This window comes from Eurosta solidaginis, chromosome X (genome assembly GCF_040869045.1).
Source record: "Eurosta solidaginis isolate ZX-2024a chromosome X, ASM4086904v1, whole genome shotgun sequence".
In the NCBI taxonomy this organism is placed as follows: Eukaryota; Metazoa; Arthropoda; class Insecta; order Diptera; family Tephritidae; genus Eurosta; species Eurosta solidaginis.
In genome coordinates, this window is record NC_090324.1 from 43,715,497 (window position 1) to 43,725,308 (window position 9,812).

General features: G+C 33.7%; 1 protein-coding gene across 5 annotated transcripts in view; it reads right to left on the reverse strand.

The window, feature by feature from the left end:
• LOC137235429 (membrane-associated guanylate kinase, WW and PDZ domain-containing protein 3) overlaps nucleotides 1–6,362 on the reverse strand; it is a 512,969-nt gene extending 506,607 nt beyond the window's left edge. For 2 of the 5 annotated variants that reach the window (XM_067758417.1, XM_067758414.1), the window contains exon 1: nucleotides 6,226–6,362. The gene's annotated coding sequence lies outside the window, so the exon portion shown is untranslated. Of the gene's footprint in view, nucleotides 1–4,636; nucleotides 4,657–6,221 lie in introns of those variants that run through there. The other 3 variants (XM_067758416.1, XM_067758418.1, XM_067758415.1) reach the window with 2 other exon arrangements.
• Nucleotides 6,363–9,812: the final 3,450 nt, after the last annotated feature.

The window sequence follows — 9,812 nt, forward strand, 5'->3', positions numbered from 1 at the left end:
TTTTACGTATAAGTATGCATCGTGAATTATTTGCATGTACAAATACGTATATTCTATATTACGTACATATTCCTTGTTAACTTTAAGTATTTGAGACGTTTGTATTGTACGCTAACACGCCAGCGTATTTCACTTCTCTGGCAACCCCAACAATGGGTTGACAGATGTGACTATCTACACATACATATATTTATTATTGCTTTGACATTTCTTTTTATATTTTATTATTTGAATTCTTTGTATCCTCTCGGTTGTGACACACAAAATTGGAAAAGCTCTCTGTATAATATAAAATAGCTTTATAAAAGTTAAAAGGTGCCCTTTTCTTATTTCGAAAGTTCATAGTTCGGTTCGGAATAGTTAATAATAAAATAATCTCGTTTTCCACGGTCAGCAGTGACGTGCGATTTTTGCATATATATATATATATATATATACATATATATATATATTTCGCCTTATATTCCTGGTGTTAATGCATCTTTGCCGAACTCATCAGTGAACCATTGTTTTCCACACTTGGTGTGCTGCATTTATTAGCCAATTAAAGACCACAATCGGCCATCGCCGCTTCACAGAAATCATTGCAGAATCCATTAAAATTTGTGTTGATCAGCATAGGGGATATTGCCGCCGCCACCGTCAGCGTAGTCAACCATATCGGCTCCTTACATCACCATCACCGCAGCAGTCGCATCCGCAGCAGCCCCATCAATAGGAGTAAGGTAATTTTTACTGCCACCCCCTAAACAATTAGGAACTTGCGTTTTAGAATACATTACAAGTTTGACCAAGGCTGATGAAAATGAAATAATATTTTATTCTGATAATTGTGCCGGACAACAGAAAAACAAATTTATGATTGCTATGTATATGTATGCCGTACGCTCTTTAGGTATAAAGTCCATCACCCACAAGTACATCATCAAAGGCCATACCCAAAACGAAGGTGATTCAGCACATTCCCTTAACGAGTGCTCAAAAGTGTTCCTGTATACACCACGAAGTAATTCATTACAATTATTCGATCAGCAAAGGAAACAGGGCACCCATTCTCAGTGCAAGAAATGTCCTATCAAGACTTCTTCGACCTCAAGATATAAGCTAATAATATTGGTCCTTTAAATATGGGAGAAATCAAACTCTCTGAAGTGAAAATCGTGAAAGTTCAACGTGAAGCACCCAACTCTGTTTTTTAAAGCATAATACGCTGAGGAAAAATTCAAAGAAGCCACTGTAATCAAATCGAAGAAGAAACGAAATACATTGGTTAATTTGAATAAAGCATAGGACTCCAAGATCGGAATTCCCAATCATAACAGCGAAGATATCAAAGAATTAATCAAAAAGAATCTGATTCCGCGGTTCTGTCAAGATTTTTATAACAATTTGTGATGGAAATCACTTACTAATGATTTGAATTTTAAGTATTTTTTATTATTTTAAAAACAAACGTTTGAAGTTCCTATAAAAATATGTTACAATACAATGAATTTTTTATTTTATTTTGATTTTAAGTTAAAAACCAATGAAAATAAAATGTCCAGAGGCATCATTTCTGACTTTTATTTCTCAACTATAATGACACAACTAACTTATAAAAGAGAAATTTGTATAATTTTTTCACAAATAATGTCGTAATTCAAAGTAAAAAGTTGCTGTTAAAAAAAGCTGCAAATCACTACTTTTAATCGAATTTTCTTCTATAACGCGTTATACATAAGTAATTTTATTAGTTTATTTACAAAATCTATGTTTTATACCTTTATTTACAAAAAAAAAAAGAAAGTTGAAAACTTAAAATCGCTCTCCTGAAAAAATGTATTTTTTGAGTGATGACACTATTGAAGTAAATGAACGATATGGTAAACAACTTTTGAATATTAAATTAGGGTTAAGGCGTGAATTTCCATTTATGTTTTTGTTAACCGATATCGCGAAACCAATCATAGGAGCTGATTTTTTATCTAAATATGGTCTACTAACTGATATAAAAAACAAACGTTTAGTTGACCCGTTGACGAGCCTTTCAGTCAACACCATCTCTAGTTTTTGTAATGTTCCTCTTCCGCAAATTTTTTTCAGTAGATAATAAATATACGAAATTATTTAAATCTTTTCCATCCTTAATTTCTGATACAGGTTATTCAAAGCCAATCAAATATACTACGGTCCATAGACTTATTACTAAAGGAAACCTTCCTTTTCCTAAGCCCAGGCGCTTAGATCCGATTAAATTTAATGTGGCCAAAACCGAGTTTGATTTTTTATTAAGAACAGGGATTTGTAGACCATCAAATTCATCCGTTGCATCCCCTCTTCATTTAGTACCCAAAAAAGAAGCTAATGTTTTGCATCCTTTTGGCGATTTTCGTAGACTTAATGTAGTAACAGTTCCTAATCGATATCCTTTATCCCATCTCCACGATTTTAATATGAAACTTAGAAACAAAAGCATTTTTTCTTAAATTTACTTAGTGAAAGCGTATCATCAAATATCAATTTTTGTAGAGGATATATACAAAACCGCAATAACAACGCCGTTTGGGATGTTCGAGTTTTTGCGAATGCCTTTCGGACTAAGGAACTCAGCCCAAACTTTTCAGAGATTTATAAACGAGGTAGTTAGTGGACTTGACTTTGTGTTTTCCTATGTAGATGATTCCCTTATTGCAAGTAAAAACGAAGAAGAACATCTACGGGATCTTAACATACTTTTTAAACGTTTAGCTGAGTATGGTTTGAACATTCCACCTAATAAATGCAACTTTGGTGTTACTAACATTGATTTCTAAGGACATAATATTTCCGGTTTTGGAATTAAACCATCAGATGAGAAAATTGCAGCCATACGTACCTTTGAACTTCCAAACCCATAAAACAAGCACAAAAATTTATAGGTATGATAAACTACTATCACAGATATATTTCGAATCTTGCTAGGTATACAACCTGTATATACAATTTAATTAATAAAAAGAACATGAAACGCGACAAAACATTAATTTGGGACGCCATATAAATTAAGGCTTTTGGATGTATTAAAGAAAAATTTGCATCTACGATATTATTAAATCATTTTAATAAATATGGAAAACTTTCTATAAAGTTGATGCACCAAATACAGCGATAGGTGATGTCATTCAACAACACTTTAAGGGCAAATCAGAACTACAAGGTTTTTATTCCAAAAAGCTTTCTCCTTCAGAAACTAAGTACAGTGCATTCGATATAGAGTTGTTAGCCGTATACCTAAACATTAAGCATTTTCGGTATCTTTTGGAAGGACGAGAGTTTACGGTATATACAGATCACAAACCATTGACTTTTGCTTTAAAGTCGAAAACAGAACGCAGCCCTTGGCAAACGAGACACCTTAAGTTCATTGCACAGTTCAGTAACGATATTCAGTACATTAAAGGAAAAGATAACAAAGTTGCTTATACTTTGTCACGAGCTTTTGAGGTAGATGCAATCAAAAATGCTGATCTAAATTTTACAAAAAGAACATCAGCAAGATAATGAACTTAATTAATTAATATCTGGTCAAACTTTCAGAAATCTTAAATTGATAGAAATTCCTTTGTTAAGTTTTAGCATATGGTGAGAAGTTTCAGGAGAAAATCCTAGACCATATGTACCACAAAATTTGCGGAAAACAATGTTTGATACATTACATGGAATAACACATCCTGGTATGAAAGCTACGCGTATGTTAAGAGATATTTTTGGCCAAATATGAATAAACAAATTAATTTGTGGTCTAAGGAGAACACAAGTGGTTAGAAGTCAAAAATTTATCGTCATACAAAACTACCAATTACCAAAATTGTAATACCTAAGAGTAGATTCGAACACATTCATTTAGATATTGCGGGCCCTCTTCCTGTTTTTACTATTATTGATAGGTTTACACGCTGACCAGAGGCATATTCATTAAGGAATATTTCTGCGGCAACTATTGTCAACAAATTTTTTGATGAATACATTTCGCATTTCGGGGTTCCATTGAAAATACATAACTACAGATCTAGGTGCTCAATATACGTCGAATTTGTTTTCGGAATTAACTAAATCGACTGCCGATCATGCATTTCCATGCAATCTTGAAAATTACTTCAGATTGAAGTCGAATTTCGACCAAATAAATATATGAATACTAACATAGTGTTTTATTCAAAGCAAGCCCTTGAGCTCATAAAATCCTACATTTTTTAAATAAACAAGGCCATCAAAAATTAAAAATTATGTCAAATCCGAGAGCACACCGAAACAAAAATACACTTAAAGTGTATCAAACCATCAAACACAAGTATGATAAACAAACCAACAGATGTATCGAACGCTATCATCATACGACACAACAAATCACAAAACTAGCTGAGTCGACCAAGTTTTTAGAAAGATGTAAAAGAAATGGCTTGAAACCGAACTTCATTATAAACGCAACAAAAAACATCAGGTACTCCATAAACAACAACATAAGTAAAAGCAAATCAACACGTAAGTTCACTAATATAATTTCCTCATATATTGATAAAGTGCAAACGAAACCCTTGAACATTATAATATGCAAGAAACATGAACTCTTAAGACAATACAAAAGAGAGACAAATAGATTGAGATCAAAACTTACATTAGCCTTGGATACATCTCATTCAATTGCATTTTCCTTTGCTGGCGAACAAAGCCACCAAAAATATTAAGAGGACACAAACATAAAAGTACGACAACCTCAGACAGAAAGAAAATACCAAAATGAACATTAGGGTGGTACCGGAATTGTTCCGAAATTTAACAAACACAGAAATTCTACACGAAATCAAGTGGCTCTTGTCCCAAGGTCCAAAACACTCATTACCAACTGATAATAAGAAATTCCCCCTCTTCCAAATCATAGCAGACAGCGAGAATATCATACAAACTTTGAAAGATAAAGAAACTCAAGGAATAGAAAAAAATAATTTGACGACCCTAATACAGGACAGTCGATCATGCATTTCCATGGAATCTTGAAAATAACTTCAGATTGAAGTCGAAATATCGACCAAATAAATATATGAATACTAACATAGTGTTTTATTCAAAGCAAGGCCTCGAGCTCATAAAATCCTACATTTTCAGAAGTTTTAAGTAGTTTGCGTGAGCATTTCAAAAACGTTAAATCAAATCTACACCATCATAAAAATTCTGCAGGTATTTTTGTTTCGAAAGATTTAAAGATTGTAAATGTGTCTTTGTTCGAGTTTTAAGCAAAGGCTGCTTACAAGATCCATATGATGGACCGTATAGAGTTATTGAAAAAGTTGTTAAAAATTTTAAGGTACAAATAAATAATGAAATTAAAAATTTTTCCAATTGATCAATTGAAACCAGTTATGGTTGATATTACACATTTTAATGCCACAAAAACAAAAAAGAAAATTACTTTTAATTTATTAACAATTAATCTTTGGAAGGGGAGTATTGTAAGGTATTAGTAATGGATTAATTTTAATAATTAAATTTAATTTAACTTTGTAAATTTAGTACTTTAAATTTTTGTAGTTTTAAATATGTATCTAAATATTATTTTTCAATGTTGAATTTTGTATCATCAAAAATTTTCATTCTTTGATATTTGTGAAACAAAAAAGATTAATAGATTTAAATAAATTATAACTGAAATGCGTTTAAAAAAAAAGAATTATCTTTGTAACCACAATCTTATTAAGAGGCGGTTTTAGTTCCAATTCTGTCCCCTCTCAATGCTTTCAACTGACACGAATATTGTGATGCCCTTCCTGATGGCAATTTTTCACCTTCGCAGACGTATTGAACGCGTTCTTAACAGGTTTAGTCGTATGTGAGTTTAAAATACGCGCTGCCTATAGGGTATTAAAATTCCAATAGTTAGACTTAAGCGCTTTTGGTACAAGTGTGGCTACCAACTGTCCCACTCTGCATCCGATAACCACGAGTTCGGATGTAGTCATAAAACCTGTAGTGCCAATCTGGTATTTTGCATGTCTGTCTCCCATTTTCGCTCCAGGAGAGGTTCCAGTTGTATGACTTTAAAGTGAGTATAATGAGCTTAAGAAAAACGCGCATAACAAGGCGCTGGATAAGTTATAAATACCTTTTTATGAGGTTTATCTTGCAAATGAGTAAGCACAGCTGTTACTGTTGTTGCTTTTACTTATTTTTACAATACGTTATACAATTTATTGCTGGGCACATACCTACCAAGTTTTACGTGTATATTGTATTGTATTATTGTTGTTACACCGGCAGGATCGCGTAAATTCACTTACACTTCGTATGCAATTAGTCAAATTCTATTTATACCTGAATATTCACAACGCCTTACGTTTTGAAAATTACCCCAATAAGTGTTGTCAGATAAGTGAATATTAACTATTAATATCGCTCTGACGATATAGGTTGTTGTCAATATAGCACGAGTAACCAGTCCTAAATTCTCATAGTGTAGATTAACATAGTTATTGTGGTATGTTGCAATGAAAGGAAATTCAAGAATCGTAAGATAAATCTTCAAGATTTATATCACTGCCCTTAGCATTATTTATTTATTTATTAGGTGAACAAAGTGGTTATGACAGTAAGACGGAGTATTTTATAACACATCATCCGATTTATAAATACAATATAATTACCATAAAATTAAATTCGAGTTTAAAATTAAAAATAAAACGATTTTCTTATAATTCAGATTAATGTTAAAACTACATTTAATGACCTATCTTGTTTTGTTGATTTTCCGACAGGGTGGATAAATAATGTATATTGGAACGATTTTCCGTCATCCCTTGTCAAATTTGGTTTGAGACAAACCGGTTTCGGCGTTGTGCCATCATCAGCGTCGATTTTCGTTCTGATCTGTTGTCGTCGTTTGTCCTGTATTTATTGTTCGTAGGTACATGAGCAGGTATTGTCAAAATTGATGCTTGTGTATATTTAGTTATGTGTATGTGCTACGTGTTCATTCAGAACCGAGGGTGGTTTACGAATGGATTTGGGTGGCTGACTGGGGTATGTAAAAATCCTAATTTTAGTGGTTTGACCTTCTTTGTGGGTTTGTTGTTTTGGTGTGTTAATTGTTTTGTGTTTATTTGTTCTTGTGTGTTTGTCTGTTGTACCTGTGTTATTAATTTTTTTCTTTTAAACAAGTTTTAAAGGCTCGAATATTGTGTCAGAAATTGTGTTTATCTGTTCGTTTATTATTCTACCGTCGAATGTTTTCTGTTTGTAGATTTCCATGTTTTCGAGTACGTTGAGACGTCGGCCTTTTGCTTTTATGTGAAGAACCCCTTACGGTTTTATTGATGTTTGCTGGGGAACATTCATTCTCGACCATGTGATTCGCGAAGTTAGACTCGAGTATAATGTTTGGATTCCGTATTTTTTTGTTGTAATCTCTAATATGTTCTCTGAACCACGTTCTTATTTGCCACGCCGTGGCTGGTAAACGGATCTTCTGATTTAGTGTTAGTTCTTAGTTTTCGCCCTAGATTGTTCGATGTTTTGAATACTGTGTTAATGTTGTATTTTTTAAAGAAGATTGCCAATTTATATGTCGCTTTTCCAATATATGTCATAGTCGTCCAGCTATTATTTTCCTTTTCATTATTTCTTTTCGGTTCTCCATTTGTTCTTCTTAGCTTATCTACTAGTGCTTTTTTATAACCGTTGTTTGCAGCGATATTATATATGACCTCAAGTTCTCTTTATATGACTCTTGTGTAAGAGGTGTTCTTTCAAGTCTATGTACCAAGTGCCTTAATTCTGCATTTTTCTGCTGTTGGGGGTGATTTGAGGTATTATTTATTATTGTGTCGGTGGCCGTTGGCTTTCTATACATGTCATAGTTTCCATATCAATATTTATCGTGTGCAGAATCGAACTGACTATAAACTAGATCTGAGTGCGTTATGTTTGGGACTATCAGCTGATTAGCTAGCTTTTTTCTTGTCTCTAAGGGAGTAAACGAGGCAGACATTCTTAATCTAGGTAAAACCGAATAAACATTACTCACGACTTTATTAACGTGGTCAATACAGTTCAACTTAGAATATACCACAAAACCCAAATTACTAATTTTGGCAGTAAACGAAAGGACATTATTGCCAACTAACAATTTAGTAATATCTTCAACGTACATAACACTGTTACTAATGGGCAAAACAAAGGACTTTTGAGCATTTGGTCAGAGACAATTTCGAAATTGCAGACAAATCACTGTTAATTTTAAAACACAAATCCTCGACGAGGCCAACACGGCTAGACAAATATAATTGAAAGTCATCGGCATAAGCATGGATATTTCCATACTGGCAAACAGAGGACACATCATTGACAAAAATACTAAACAGGAGAGGGCCTAGTACAGAGCCTTGTGGTACACCCGAGGAAATAGTACATGGTTTTGATGCAGAGCCTTTGCATAACACTTTCTGGATCCTTCCCACCAAATAACTGGCCATAAGCTTTACAGAACTGTCAGAGAATCCAAAATAGGACTCAAGCATTTTGCATAGAAGACTATGGCTGACTGAGTTAAATGGCTTAGAAAAATCAAGGAGGAACAGGAGAGTAAGGTCACTATTATCAAATTTTTTTCTTATATCGTCAAGTATTTTTAGTATTGCAGTAGAGCAAATATGTTTGGATCTAAATGATTAGACTGGGATTAAAAGATGGTGATCTGGGACATATGTTGAAATTTGAGCTGCCATCAAGGTCTCACACACTAAGCTCGACTGCCTTATTTATTTTGGCGACGGGAATAATCAAGGCCTTTTTTATCCATTGAAAAAACATGACGTTGTGAAGCAGTGGTTAATTATATGTGTGAGAGTTCCTAAAACATATGGCAGCACTAGTTTCACGAACTTCAAACATATTCCATCTTCACCAATTGCATTGGATTTAATGGCCATAAGTGATTTTAGAACCTCCTCCACTGACACTGCCCTAAACTCAAAGTTATTCTCCGGTGAAAAGTTTCTAGTTATAAGATGAGGTGCTGGACTGACCCGGAAGTTGCCTGAACTAAAATAGTCATTAAGGGTATCTGGGTCAACCTGACACTCAGATTGTTGCTTACCGTGTATATTTAGATTTTTCAAATTGCGCCATAAGTCTTTTGAAGGTAGTGACGGGTTTAGCTTATAATGGCAGTACATTTGTTTCTTTTTCTGGTAATAACAGTGGCTTTATTCCGGGCGGTTTTGTACTGCGCCCAGGCAAACTCAGTTTTGCTCCTCTTTCACTTGGAGTAAAGCTTGTTACGATTTTTAATGACATACCTCACTTTGCCGTTATAGCAAGGAACATAGTCAGCTTTAACACTCACTTTTTTTAGAAGGACATGAGTATCATAAAGTTTACCAAGAGTGTTATTCAAAAAGTTCAGCTTCGCATCCACCAGGTCCAGTCGACACTAGACACGATATACAGTAGTAAGAGTATCAACAGGGCAATTAAATGTAACACCTAGTGCACAAAAAACTAAGCCATAGTCCGAAATAAAGCTAATTTGGTCAAACTTAAGAATATGGTCCGGTCTTGACGTTATAAAGAAATCTAACAAGCTCGGAGTCGTATTTTGCGAATATCTTGTTGGTAAATGTATGTTTACGATGTTGAGACCTGCAGCTGAGACATGATCAAGCAATTTATTGGTATATGAGTCATCTACAAGAATATTAACATTAAAGTCACCACATATAAAGTAACGCTCAATATCATTCAAAAACTGGGATAACTCGGCAAAAAACGAGTCTAACAAGAAAAACTTATGGGGGTTGTGT